Source organism: Peromyscus californicus, unplaced genomic scaffold (assembly GCF_007827085.1).
Source record: "Peromyscus californicus insignis strain IS unplaced genomic scaffold, ASM782708v3 Scaffold_10__1_contigs__length_136768540, whole genome shotgun sequence".
Lineage (NCBI taxonomy): Eukaryota > Metazoa > Chordata > Mammalia > Rodentia > Cricetidae > Peromyscus > Peromyscus californicus.
This window is the reverse complement of record NW_026294391.1, coordinates 93,914,890-93,928,510: the sequence shown is the minus strand read 5'-3', so window position 1 is coordinate 93,928,510 and position 13,621 is coordinate 93,914,890. Positions and strand designations below refer to the sequence as shown.

The window sequence follows — 13,621 nt, the reverse complement described above, 5'->3', positions numbered from 1 at the left end:
GAGAAGGTCTCTTCTACAGAAATAAGAGAGTATGAGTGTATGTATTGTGTAAGCATCATGGAACTTAGTAAAAATCCACAAGGGCAAAAACCTCTCTGGATCTTAAATGACGTACTGGTGACTCTCCAAACACAACATGAAGTGGAGCCTTGGAATGTCTGCAGAGAAAACTCACAAAAAAGGCTTCTGTTTCAATCACTGTATTTCATTTTTAAAAAATCTTCCAGTAGGTGAAAAAAGCCTGAAATGTGGAATCTGGAAATTTTGGTTATGATCCTGATTCTGCCACTTATTAGTGCTGAAGTCTTGGAGTCATTTATTTCTGTGATGCTAAAAATACTCATGGCAGATGATGATTCTGTGACGTAGGCAAAGATAAGTGAAAGAATTAATGAGACAATGTATGCAAAAGAAACTGGTAACTATAAACCTCCAAGAGAATTAAAAACCTGCCAACTCTAGAGACATTTCAACTGGGAGTGCAAGTGGCCAAGAGGGACTTTTCTAATGAGAGACACAAAATCCCAAGATAGTAGTATTCAAGAAAATCTGAAAATAAATAAAAGTCCCATGGTGCACAGTACATTACAAAACCTACAGAATTTCATTTGCTGAACTGCTTACTACAAAAAGTAGTAGCACAGTGTGACTAACTAAACGCTGCTTGAGATTCAGGTCAACTGACATTAGTCAAGTGACAGCTCCATGAATCACTGGTGATGTTCAGAGTACGCCAAGCTGTCTGTCAGGAAAGAAATATGCAGAAGTCATTAATTTATGTACACAAATGGAAAATAATTTAGCTCATGGCTAGAATTTTGCCTATTTTGGGGTTTTTAATTATAAATTTCTCCTAGTCCTTTAGTGACTACTAGCATATACTTATGTCATTGGTGACTTGGCTTGCTTTTTATCATGGTCTTATACTTGTACTTGTATTTTAAAGTGATAGTAAAAATTTCCTATAGTCATATCAGAGTATATTACATATTGACTCAATCTCACCTACAAAAGATACTTCCCTACAGGAAAGAGGTGGAATAAAGGACAGGAGATACAAGACAAGGTAACTGTAACCTGAAACAGTTCATGAGAGAGGGAAAGAAACTGAAAAGAATCCAAAGTTTGCAGCCAATAAGAACAGTTATGTCATCATTTAATGAAGAGAAAAGGGTACAGACTAGATAGCTAACTAGAAATATAACACGAGAAGAAGAAGAGGAGGAGGAGGAGCCAGGATATAAAACGCTTGGTAAGCAGGCTATTGTACATGCTGATTTCTTCTATTTATATAAGGTTGAGTATATAAGGTTGAGTGCATATTGAAGAACTAAGTGAAATGCTCCAAAAATGGAAGAAGCCTACAGCAGTAATTATATGGGGCCTATAGAGAGCATTCTGACTCACACGTGATCTGCCATCCACATGTGAGAAATGCTGAAGTTATTGCTGGATAACAGCCAGCGACATAAGTTACATTAATAATAGAGATAATAGGCATAATATTCAATCTTGAAAGGGACAAAGGAGGGAAATATCTCTTCAACAAAATAATACTTAGACTCAACTAGAAGAAAGACCTTGTCTGGCTCCCTTTATGATGCAAATCAAAGGTCACAATGATCCATTAAGATGGCTCTGAGCAAAAAAAAAAAAAAGATGGCTCTGAGCAAAATGACTGCTATTTCTGGAAGTCAGCACTGAAAGGCTATAGTCACAAACCACAGAAAATCAGAGTAACCCCTTCTTTTAGACTAGTTCTGTTCTAACTTTTGCACAAGGCTCATGATATTTGACTGAACTCAGTGCAGGAGAATGGGAATTCTATCTGGATTATCTAGTATATTTAATCAGTAAGAAAGGCATACACTGATTGATAGTTTGGCCTTCAAGCTGCATATCTTTTGGGTTGAATTATCTTGTTTGCCATTCTATATCAAGTATGTAAATGACTGACAATTATGCCCTCACTTGGTGCTGCATATAACCCAGTGCACTCAAAGTACTATAAATGTTGCTAATGCCTTGAAAACATTTATTACATTAATGAGTAGTTGACTTTAGGCCTGGCATTGATCTTAACAAGTGTTTTCTTTATCTTCTTCAAATTATAGTGAAGACAATGGAGACATAAGTCTTAGCTGAATTCATCCTTCAAGTGAGTGAAGAGCTGAGACTAGAACCATTTCTAGAATGTACTCTTTATTTGCATGATTTGGCACATAGCAGCATACACTAATCTTTCCATCTAAGTCACTGTGATGTGTTTTTATCTTTTGGTTTTGATGCTATACTATTGTGACACCCCAAATTCAAATGTTGCGTGTTGGGCCAGGCAAGGAAGGAAAGAAGTAAACCGTTTTGTGAGAAACATAATCTTGTATGAAACTAAACTTCTTTGAGTAAGAACAAGGTTGACCTGGTTTTAGAGAATCCAATATGCAAAATGAGAAAGTTACAAAGCAGTTACATGGAAGGCGATTGCATTTGTGAGGGAGCAATCAGCAGAACTTCCTGTGTACATTTAAGCATTTAAGATCATTACTCAGCAGAACCCTTCAGGACAGAGAAACAAAGAGAAATGTAAAGATCCACTGCCAAATGAAGGCCAAAAGAATGAAACAAGCATCTTTGAAGTAATAATGGAAGTCAGGAAGAAATAGAATCTCTTTAACAGAAACTCAGTTTACCTTGACAGTGTTAGGAACCTGGTAATCAGCCTACTGTGTGGCCTTTTTTAGTTACTCAGAAAGCAATCCTCTCAATCCTAAGACTAGACTTCGATTTTATCTTGTGCTTCTTCCTATGTCTCATGTCCTCTAGTCTGTTATCAAGTCCTGTTTTATTCTTCCTTTGAAGTAACTCTAAAATTGTCATTCATTCTAGATGGGTTCCCTTCATTTGTAGCAAAAGTCCTATTCTCTCACAACTTAGTTCTCCATCGGTACAGCTATTGGAATCACTTTATACATCTTTCTTGATCTCTTTTTCTTTAAGAACTTAAGAGGGCTTCCCAATGCCTAGCTTCTCAACTAGATTTTCAATATCTTCCAACACATAGCTGGATGCATCTCACCTATTCCTATATTATTTCCTTTCTTTTCAAATGTAGTCTTATCCAAGACAATGTAAATTCCTATCCTGAACTTCTGATACAATAGATATTCTCACAGCTCCTACAGCTGTCTATTTAAATACTACCCAACCTTAAACATTCAACCCAGGCTCTAGTCTAGGCCATCAGCTGAAGGGCTTGAAATGTTTCATCTTCATGAGATGAAAGTGACATATGTTGAAAACTCTCAAATGTATTTCATTCATGACAAAGTGTCCATTTGTTAAAGCAGCACGGAGTCCTGGAACATTTGAGAAAGATAGAACTTTGAACTATCATTCATATTGAACATGAAAAAAAAAAACAGGGTTAAGCTGTTTCCTGGGATTTCTTGTGTTTTCTCCCCTCTTAGAAGCCATTGTTGATAAAGGAAACCAGTATTAGGACATTCATCAGTATGAAGTAAGAGTTTTTAAAAAATTACCCTAGTAATTCGACTTCTGGGAAGCTATATTGAAAAAATTGTGAATATATGTAAAGATCTTATAAATGTATCTATGTATCAAATGCTAATTTATAATAATGGACATAAATGGATGCAACCTTAAGTGTCTTCAAAATGGAGAATAATCATGTGTAAGACTAATGAACTATCATACAGCCACTTAACATGATATTTTAGTGTTAGTATGTGACAGTATGAAACACATTATCTCAGTCTTAAATCGAGGCCACTCTCCTACAAGGGAAAATGGTGCTGAGAAGGATGGAGATACAGAAATGTTAATGTAGAAAGCAATGTATGAAAAGTTCCTACAAAATATTAAGTAAAAACACTGCGTAGGAAAACCTGTGTTAAGAATGAACACATTAACAACACACAGAGGGGAAAGAGAAAGGGTTATTTTAAATATCATTTGATTTTTTTTTTTGAGAAAGTGTTCACAATTTGATCATATGCATACATTTTTCTAATTTTTTATTTTGAAATCATTTCATAGATGTAGAGAAGTTGCAAAAAATATCTAAAGAACTCCCATGTACCTTTTGCCCATATTCTTGAATTGTTATTACAATTTTTAAGAAGTCTCTCTGCACCATTTAAAGAGATGTTGCCAATATACTCTTGTGTGAACATTGTCACTTCAGATTTCGAAGTTAAGGGGTCAGCGAAAGAAGACAGACACTGATTTGTCATGACCTACACAATCAAGGATAAAAGCAGCTCGCAAGCTAATAACCAGATGCAAGACTTTGAACCAATTACACTGCCTTTTATTATCTACAATGGTGTCATTGCTTTCTGTCTTTGCCCTGTTTCAAAGAACAGCATGAAGACATAGTAATAATGAGTTTTGAGCAACAGATTTAAAGTCCCCTGTGCAGCTGAGTGACTTGAGGGAGAAAATAAATATTTTTGCTCACGTGTTCACTCTAGTGAAAGTGAATAGTACTGATCTAATCCAGCTGCCAGTGGTGTGACAAAACTTTCCTGGACATTACCAAGTAGAAGAAATATCCTACGTGAGTACATGTAGTATATACACACCCAAAGCCATAAAAATGTGTTATACAAATTAAAGGACCCAAATTTGATCATATACACTGTGCGTTTTTCCTAGAATTGAAAAAGTCTTCTTTGCTATAGACATTTCAGAAGTGAAAGAAGCATTTAGGTCAACAAGCATAAAAACGTTCTATTTCTTCAGCATCCAGTATAGTATCAGGAGCTACATGTGGCTATTATGTGTTTAAAATGTGGCTGGTACTAGGAAGCCTGCATGGGACCAACCTGTTCCCTCTGCATGTGTGTGACAGTTGTGTAGCTTGGTATGTTGGTGGGGCTCCTAGCAGTGGGATCAGGATCTGTCCCTGGAGCTTAAGCTGGCTTTTGGGAACCTATTCCTGAAGCTGAATTGCCCCTCCCAGTGTGATGCAGGGGGAGGAGCTTAGTCCTGCCTCAGCTTGATGTGCTATGCTTAGTTGACACCCATGCCAGGCCTGTACTTTTCTGAAAGAGGCAGAGGACAAGTGGATGGGGCGGGGGGGGGGGGGGGGGGGGGTGTTGAAGAGAGGTGGAGGGGATGGGAAGAGAGGAGGGAGGAAAAACTGTGATCGGGATGTAAAATAAATGAAAATTTTTAACTAGTAACAAAAATAAAATAAAAAAGTGAAATGAAATGTGGCCATACAACTGAGGGACTGAATTATTTCTTTAAATTTAAATAATCATATGTGGTTCATGGGTACTGTGCTTGAAAATAGAGATCTGGGCCTTTCTCCATCCTCTATAGAAAATTTCTCAACAGTTCTAATCCTTTCTGTTTTCTATGATGACTACATTCACTACCAACAGCACTAGGTACCATGTATAATGATAGTGACCAGTCTCAGATGCATATTACACTCACTTGGGGAGCTAATTTAAAATGTTAATATAAGGGGTGGGTGACCTAGGCATGGGCACTTTTTAACACTCTTAAAGTGGTTCTAATGTACAGCAAAAGCTAAGAACCTTTGAACAATATACTGCTTGCTGGGGATTCTATCTCTGTAGTTCTCAGTGCTTAGTTCCAAATGCTGACTAGATTTCTCCTCCTAACATCCTAAAACTCATCTTTCATTTTCCTTGTCCAAATCCTTTAAGTTGTAATCACTGGCCTTCTGCATATCTAATACTTATTTTCCATTTGTTTTCCATAGTCTTTCTTCCCCAATTCAGCATGGCCTGCTTTTCTCATTTCCTTTCCTGGGTATTTTTTGACTATTTTCTCCCTCCCTCCTTTCTCTACTTCTCTCTCTCTCTCTGTCTCTGTTCCTCTCTGTCTCTCTATTTCTCTGTCTCTGTCCCTCTCATTTTTTAAGTCAGGGTCTCACTATGTAGCTCTCACTGTCTTGGAATTCACTATGTAGACCAGGCTGGCCTCAAAACCACAGAAATCTGCTGCCTCTGCCTCCAGTGTTCCGGGATTAAAGGTGTGGGCTACCATGCCTGGCTTTTGTTATTTTCTTAATGTTTACCTTAGAAGTTACAGTTAGTATCTTTGAGTACTTCTCAAATGTATAGATTCATTTTATTTATCAAATGTTGATAGGTCAATCCTTCAGAGACTCAGTGTTGATTTTTGATTGGAGGGAGAGGGTGTGATTCCAATTCAGCAGTAACCAAGGAAACATGCAAATGTGACTTCTTGCTGGATCTGCCTGGGTGCTGAGCTAGCTGTGCTTTCCGAGGTAGGCCTGGGAAATGTGAGAAGTGAGAAGGCAGGAAGAAAGCCAAGTTGGTCACCAGGCTGGGCTGCATGATCAGCTCAAACTGGGCCTTCTGGTAATGTGGGGATGGTGCAGGTGGGTGGGAATCTGGGGCAGCCATGGCTAAACTAGTTCGCAAAGTGCATGAGCAGAGTGAAGCCTAGCAGACTGGGAAGGGTGCTAGCAAGCAAGGTTCTAGGGAACTCACCAGACTAGGCCAATGTTTGTGCTGGGTGAACAGAGCTAGGTCTGGGAGTGTAACACAGGGACATTTCTGTCAGGCTGCTTGATGTTTAGTGGAACGGCAATTGGAATTCCTTATTGTGCTATTTTTGATGGTATCTTTTCTTCACTTTGCTCAAAATTTTCATATAATTTTTTATACATTTATCATTCCATTTAAACATCACTTTTGCCCAGTTCTGTATAAATCCTGAATATTGATACCTTTTTAAATGTATACCCTAATATAGAAATTGTATTTTGTAGATAAAAATCTGTCTATTCAATAATGTATTTCCCTATTCCCTTAGACCTTATTTTATACTCTCCAATAACTTTGTTACCTGAGTAGTATCCCTTTTTATTAAATTTATTCTCAAGAATCCTGACATGATGTTCCTATGATGAACTGGATGTTTTCATGTAAATTTCTAAATGATAGTAATAATTTTCTTGTATTTTGTCACCTTACCAACAGATTTTTGTTAGGTTCTTGGATATTTTCTTATATATGTATATTCTGTGTATATAAATATACTTTTTATTTCTGTCCAAATATTCATAATAGTTTCATGTGCTTCCCAATATATTACTTAGAATTTAAAAATTGAATATCAGTACTTACAGTACCATCTTTATGTTGTTGTTGGATTTTAATGGCTATGAGTTTAATATTTCATAAATTGTTGGATTTATTATTCATTTGGAATAATAAATTTCATAAAATTATTTTACTTTCTTTATAATTTTACTTAGGTTCTTTAAGTAAATGAGTACTGACTCTTAATATTTTATTTAGAATTCTTGATGGTTCTTGTCATGATTAAAATTGGTATATAGTTTTTATTTAAGGGCATTTTTATTAAGTTTGAACATTAATTTATTCTGGCCCACAGAATTAATTTGAGATTGCTCATTCTTTTTGTGATCTGAAATATTCTTTTTTAAAATATTCTTAATATCAAGAAAATCAGGTGTATTTTTTTAGGTTCTATACACAGATATAAAATCATCTTTTAATAGGTAGATATTTCAGAGTATTTTAATAGAACTATTGTTTAGATTTTCTATCTCTAAGAGGTTTCATTTTGGTAATTTTTATTTGAGAAAATGATATCATTTGAGTGGGTTTTTTTTTTTAGTTCTTTTAACAAAATTGAATAAAAGCAGATTAGCAAAAGGGAGCTATCATCTTGAACATCTGAAAGTGCAGAAGTTGAGGACTCCTGGGGACTAGTTCAAAGGCCTAACTTATGCGTCCTTACCATGTGGGCTGCACCCCTTAATGTTTGGCTTTCTGCACATAATGGCTGCTGAAGTCTTTGGTATCACATGCAAATGACAACATTTGGGAAGAAAAAAAAGGAAATAAGCTTTCAGATCTTCTCATTGGCCAGAATTACATTAATTTCCCAAATCTAGCTTTATCCCTCTCCAAAGAAAAAAATACCAATATTGGTTTAGCTTTATAGTAATTAAGACTCTGCATATGGTAAAGGAGTTGCTTCTTGCATAAGGGCATGGCTTTATGGTGGGGATATATATACAAACAAAAGCAAGGTTCTGCCAACAGAGCATTTCCCCATCTTTATCCCTACCACAATGTTCTGTAACATTTTCATGCATATTTATTGAGAACCTACTATGTATCAGCTTCTGAGAATAGTCAAATAAACATGATTGTAAAGTTATTGTTCATATGGTATTTATATTTAGACTGAAAGAGCTAAGTGCTTAAATAGTAAACAAACAATATGTGGCCATTGGCTTCTCCAATGAGGAGCCAGAGATGCTCTGATCTATTGGTATAGAAATATGTCATTGGGAATCACTTATTGCTATGTTTCTTTAGCAGAATAATATTATTGGGTTTTCCACTAGGGCCCATGATCTATCTAGTCATAGGTTCTTGTCCACTTAGGCTATGTCAGGTATGGGTTCCATCTCATGAAGTAGACCTTAAACGTAATCAAAAATGATTGGTTACTACCATAACGTTAAGAAACAGACTATTAATTCCAGGTAAGGAAATAATTGGACAGAGGAAAGCATGATTACTGACATCAAATATTTCCAGGCCATCAGTCGAAGAAAAAAAATGGGTTTTTTGGACATTGCTCTAGAGAGAACTAGTGCTGGGAACTGAAAATTGTAGGAATGTGGTTTCAGAGAGAGAGAGAGAGAGAGAGAGAGAGAGAGAGATTAGTTTTCTATCAGTACAGGTGCTCATTAACCACACAGTCAAAAACAAGGACATTGTCATAGGAATCTTTTCATTTGGCTGGAGCATATTATAGATGACCTGTAGAACATTTTGCAGAAAAGTTGTCCCATGAACTTGATAGAGAAAGACTCGTGTTACTACTTTAATGTTTAGGAAGTTTGAAGTGAGAGTGGTGAGTCTATCTACAATTTTACCATTCGAGGGGCTAAGGCAGCACAGTGAGTCAAAGGTCTACCCGAGCTGCAAGTGAGGTCCTGTCTCAAAAATCCAAGAGTACATCAATCAAATCAAGCTAGGAATTGAGCAAAATGGTAGTTGGAAAGAAGCCAACATGCTCTGACAATCAACACCCCACAACCTTCCTCTGACTACTTCACAATAGGGCTTTGACCGATGAAATTTGCACTATAGACATTACAGTGTTTGACATATAATAAGATTCATTGTCAGGTATCCATACCTTAGGTGGCAAAAATGTGTAAGATTAAATTTCTTTGCACCAGAATGTCAGTGAAGGCATATACTATTGGACACTTAGCATCGATAATGGTGAGAGGTCACAGAGTAAAGCCCCAATTCATCTGGCCACCGTCTAACCAGTGTGCAGATACCGGATTCCTCTGACAAAGCACATTTTTTAGTTAGGTGGAAAGCCAGACTGTCTTCTTCACAGAAAAAGCCCTGTACTGGACAGTGATCTGGGCTGGGATTTGGCAAGTCGACTTTGTACTCTGGCCTTCTGCCCAGTCCATCGATTTAGCTCCTTAAATCACATGATTTAAGCCCACAAATGTCACAGATGCCATTAGACAAACTCCTCTGGCCAGCATCAAAGGAAAGAGGGAACATGATAAGCCCTCTGAGACAGCTTGTTAGAGAAGTCTTAATCTTTCATGCTTGGGGGACTCCACTGGCAATGGGGCTTACTGGCAGAATGGCATGAAATACAGGTTGATTTTGTTTTCTTTACTTAAGAACAGACCCCAACATTTGCCTTAGGTTAATGAAGAGCAATCTGGCAAGTCTTAAGGTAAAGGGCAACAGGAAGGAATCTTCCTGATAACAGATCCTCAAGAGACTCCAGACACTCCCATCATCACCTGAATAAGGGTGAAGAGAGACTAGTAGCAAGCATATGGAGACGAGAACATTATCTATCTGAAGTGAGGTAAAAGCTTTGAGAGTCAGGTGGCTCCGATTGTGGGATCTAGAAGAGTTCAAAGAACGTAGCAAGTCTTTAAACATCAGCATGGACCTGTATAGCAACAGGTAACACAGGAAAGAGACATTTGTTTCATTCTCAGCACATAGTGTGCCTAGGTGTGGCTACTTAAAAGATTTATTTAGTTATTATGTATAGTGTTCTGCCTGCATGTATGCCTGCAGGCCAGAAGAGGGCACCAGATCTCATTATGGATGGTGGGAACCACCACATACTTGCTAGGAACTGAACCTCTGTAAGAGCAGCCAGTGCTCTTAACCACTGAGCCATCTCTCTAGCCCATAGGTGTGGCTACTTAAGAGAGGTTCCTAAGAACAGATGGAGAGACCCACAGCCAAACATTAGCCCACTCAGGGAATCCTGCTGAAGAGGGGGAGGAAGGATTGTAGGAGCCAAAGGTCAAGGACATCACAAGAAAACCCACAGAATCAACTAACCTGGGCTCATAGGAACTCACAGAGACTGAACCAACAACCAGGGAGCCTGCATGGGACTGACCTGGGCACTCTGCATATATGTGACAATTGTGTAGCTTGGTCTATTTGTGGGACTGTCCCTAAGGCTTGGGAACCTATTCCTCACACTGGATTGCCTTCCCCAGCCTTAATACAAGGGGAGGTGCTTGGTCATACTGCAATTTGATATGTCATGCTTTGTTGATAACCATGGGAGGCCTGCCCCTTCGGCTTAATGCAAAAGAATCATTCTGTGATATCATAATCTCAAGCAAAACTCTGGAGGCAAGTTTTTCAACATAAGGATTCTATGAGGGCTCTCCTAATGCAGCTTACTGCAGATAAAACAGCAGATTAGTTCAAATGTAACAGACAAAACGTAAAGCCAGACTATAGTTTGACTATGTATCATCCAATTATGCTTGCTTCAAGCCTCAAATTTTCATGAGTTTAGTGTCATCTTCCTTTATGATTTTTAACCCACGTACCTAGCATCTGGCACATAGTAAGAATGTAATGAATGACACTGCTTGCTGCATTCATTACTATTAGAAGCACTATCGTTAGTGATGGTGCAGCCCCAGCACCTGGCACAGTGCCCAGGAAACATTAACTATTCAAAACTATAATAATTATTTTTATATCTTTATTGCCCCAGCTTCCAGCATAATGCCTGGCACATAATAGGGAACTGAATGCGGTTTTTTTTTCCTTCGTTTTCATTTTTGCCTAGGATACATGTATCTTCTGTTTCCTCCACAGTGGTACCTTGGCGAGATGGTCACAGAGCTCCCAAAAATGCTTACCCAGCCTTTCCTTCTATTGTGGCCTCTTAAGAGGCAAGTGGAAAATGTTTAATGTCATTACTCAGTTGGGAAAACTGAGGTTATGAACTACACCTCTAATTCATGTATCTTGCTGCAGCTTGAAAAATAGCCCTCCCTGCTCTCCCCAACAATCTTTCAGCCAAGCCTTGATCAGTCTCATCACTTACAGTCTTCCCTTCTCTGGAGCAGAATGGCCTTCACATTTGTATATTTAATTTATCCTCTGAAGATTAGCTTGAGAGTTGCTCCATGAAACCTTTTCTGAGGCCTCCAATCCTTGCTGAGATCACAAAGCATTAAATTAGTGCCACCTACTTAGTTCTTAACTCTGCTAACAGCCAATTGGTTTTGTTCCTTAAATGCCTATAACCACTACCTGCCATATTCTAGACCTGTGTGAGTGCTGGGGATACAGATATCTAAGCTCTGCTACCCTAGTTGTAGGAAGACAAATATGCAGTCAGCATCACTGAAGAAATGTGATCGACGTACCAGTAGAATGGGAAAACTGGCTGAATTCCTGCAGGCACTGGGCAAAAGTTTTGCAGAGAACAGAACTAATGATTGAGAAGGTATTGAAACATGAGGAGAAGTTGGCTAAGTGGAGAGAATGGGGTAATGCCCAGTGCAAAGAACTCATCAGAAAAGGACAAGTTCAGAACACAATTCAACATGGCTAGAACTCGAGATGGGATGGAAAGAGATAAGGAAACAACCTATAAGGTTGGCTCATTTACTCATTGAGTATCGATCTAATGGCCAGGTTGTGCCAGTCAATGGATAGGGAGTGGGCGCCAGAAAAACAGGACCTGGTACTATTCTTGCTCTTGAGCTTTAAGGCTATTTGGAAGGAACAATTAACTGATAAGACAAATGAGTAGAAATTTTGGTAAGAATTACAGAGGAAGAAGACAGGCCCCTAGAGAGAAGACTGTAAAGGGACTAATTTAAAGAGGATTAAAGGGCAGCTCTGGGGGAACTAAAAGATAGAGATGGTAAAAAAAAAAAAAGGTTGAATTTGGGATCAAAGGTCTTGAGATTGGAAAAATCTTGGAATCACAGAAGAATCAAAAGAATCATCGTGAGGTTAAACATTGGTGATAGGATGGATAGCTTAAGAAGCAGTCGAAAAAGTAAACAAGAGCCAAGACTCTGCAGGCCTTATAAAGAGTGTTGATTCCATTACAAGACTAGCAGGAGGGGCTGGGGAGATGGCTCAGAAAGTAAAGTGCTTGCCATACAAGCGTGGGCACCTGAGTTGAGATCCCCAGGCACCCACTTAAAAAAAGCTGAGCATGAGAATCCACGTGTATAATCCCAGCACTCCGGAGGCAAAGACAAGAGGATCCCTGGAACTGGCTGATGGGAAAAGTCTTGTCAAATTAGTGAGTTCAAAGTTCAGTGAGATATCCTGTCTCAAAAGATAAGGTGTACAGCCATAGAGTGACACATCTGATATTAATCTTGGGCCTCCATATGCACACGTGTACACACACACACACACACACACACACACACATACACACACACACACACACACACACACACACACACACACACACACGCTCCATCAAGAAATCATGAAAGATATGCAAAATGGAATGAGACTTGTGCTTCATAGAATAAATTAGTGGCAGACTAGAAGTGGAGGGGGAAAGAATGGAATCAGGCTGATTAGGAAGTCTAACATGTGGCAGCCGTACAGGTACCATCCCCTCCCCCCCCCCCCACACACACAGTGATTATCAGAATCCTGGGCACACTGGAAGTGCTGTGTGTTTCAGTCAAGTAAGTTGATGTAACAGAAGCCTGAGAGCTCTTGAGTCTCTCTTCAGGGGCTCTCACTCTTCTCCGCTCCCACTTTCTGTTGACAACATAGAGGCAAGTGCTTCTTCCTCTAAGTGCCTTCGGACTCTGCAAATTCTTTGAAAGTAGTTGTTCGTTTTCTTTCTGCTGTGATAAACACCATGATTAAAAAGAACTTGGAGAAGAATGATTTATTTGTCTTACACTTCCTGATCACTGTCCATCAGTCAGGGCAGGAACTCAAGCAGATGCAGAAGCAGGAACCATGGAAGAAACTGATTACTGGCTTGCTCCCCACGATTTGCTCAGCTACTTTTCCTTCTTTCTTTCTTTCCTTCTTTCTTTCTTTCTTTTCTTTCTTCCTTCCTTCCTTCCTTCCTTTCTTCCTACCTTTCTTTCTCTCTTTTTCTTTCTTTTCTTTTTTTTCTAGACAGGGTTTCTCTATGTAGCCCTGGCTGTCTTGGAACTCACTCTGTAGACCAGACTGGCCTGGAACTCACAGAGATCTGCCTGCCTCTGCCTCCTGAGTGCTGAGATTAAAGGTGTGCACCACCACCG

General features: G+C 38.7%; 1 protein-coding gene across 3 annotated transcripts in view; it reads left to right on the top strand.

Annotated features, from left to right (window-relative positions):
- Window positions 1-13,621, top strand: part of Trpc5 (transient receptor potential cation channel subfamily C member 5) — a 257,436-nt gene that overhangs the window by 106,357 nt on the left and 137,458 nt on the right. The window contains exon 1 of one of the 3 annotated variants that reach the window (XM_052737613.1): window positions 6,257-6,289. The exons of 1 other annotated variant lie outside the window; for it this stretch is intronic. The gene's annotated coding sequence lies outside the window, so the exon portion shown is untranslated. One more of the 3 variants, XM_052737604.1, reaches the window with a different exon arrangement.